We start from the raw sequence: 1,713 nt of genomic DNA, 5'->3' as shown, positions 1-1,713 counted from the left end.
AATAACCCTTAATATGTATTGCATATATTAAACCTTCAATCTTGTAATGTTTTAAGTATAATTAGAAAACATATGACCATTTTAAACAATGGTTGAATACATTTTTTTTTCGAATAATTTATGTTAATTTAAAGCTGCACTCTCATGGAATTGAACCTTTTGCCATTTTTTATTTTTATTTTTTGTCTTGGAACTGGCTATTTTATTGGAAAATGCATGAAAACCAGTGATATAAGACTGCTAACAAAAAATCAGATCGCAGATTTTCAGATCTTCATTTTGAAGTTAAAAAAAATGATGTTTTATCCATTTTTCTTAAACTGTTAGTAACGATTTAAGCCATAAAGCATTTCTTTTCGAATGGAAATACTAAGATTTGCAATCTGATCTATTGTCAGCATTCTTATATCACTGGTTAGCTGATATTTACGCAAAAAATGGCTTATTCCAAGACAAAAATTAAAAAAAAAGTTCGGGGAAATCTGAGTGCAGCTTAAAGGCATTCGATGTACAAACAAGCTTTTTGGTATTTCTACCATTTGCCATAACGCTATATTTTTTTAGCCTAGTGACCTCATATAGTTTTGGTATTATTTGGGTATTGCTTGCTGGTTACAAATGTTAAGAAAACAAGTTAAGGCCACACCAAATTGATGTTTCGTTCCGCGGATTTACCGCTCCTATTTTTTTGAAAAGGTAAATATTTTTTTTGTGCGCCTGCACCTACAATTTGATCGTCAACCAGATTTTTTCAGGTAATAATTTTTCAAAAGGCTAAAAATAATCAATTATAATTCCTCTACGCTAGTTTATGTGTATTTGTTAAGGGAAGTTACCGATGCGTGGGGTTTTATACTGTATATCGATCGGTTTGGCATTGGTTTCAATAATTTCAATCAAATTGGCGGCTTTTGGTATAAACAATTTTGGAAATTAAATCTTATTTTTGACAGTAAATATGTTTTGAGCATGCTTAAAGTTATTGTTCATCGTCTCATGCACTGAAAGATCATTATTTAAAACAATAAGTATGCAATAAAACATGTGTATCACTTAAATTTTGTTTTCATTTGCAGCATAATCGGGGATTATAATGCATCAGTCAATTGTAACCACTGCCCCCGCCCACCCCCGATGCGGGGGTATACCAGGGACACGGGGGCAATGGGCCGTGTTTTTACCTTTCAGGTGGACCCGCAGTGCCTAGTAAATGCGGTGGTTTTGTCTTCACACTGAAAATGGCGGGGAATGGGCCTTACCTAGGTGTCCCGGGATGCGGGGGCATTTGGCAGAGATTTTACCAGCAGTTTGTCCCTGCAGGTCGGGTATTTTACCCGGTATTGGATGAACCGCAAGTCAAAGTCCCCGCTATTTCGGACATAGGGCGGCCATATACAATTGGCTGGTGCATAAAAGCATCAAAATGACCATAAAAGTGCTCAGAACATACCCTTGTGCTTTTTGATTTGATAAGCACATGCCATTGCATTCCCTGTGATAATAAGAACAAAACGTAGTCTGGAAATTGAAATGTATATGGAGTCTGATGTTTGATGATGCCTGTAATTTTTTTTACAAGTCCAAATTCAGTTGCAAATGATGTTAAAGTGATTCAGGTTCATTTATATAAGTCGTTTCAAACAGTTGACTAAAAGCAGGGTTAATTTTTATTATGCATGATCATCATATTAAAGTACGTTTTAATTATATTAG

This window comes from Mya arenaria, chromosome 3 (assembly GCF_026914265.1).
Source record: "Mya arenaria isolate MELC-2E11 chromosome 3, ASM2691426v1".
NCBI classification, from domain to species: Eukaryota; Metazoa; Mollusca; class Bivalvia; order Myida; family Myidae; genus Mya; species Mya arenaria.
This window is presented reverse-complemented; position numbering follows the sequence as displayed.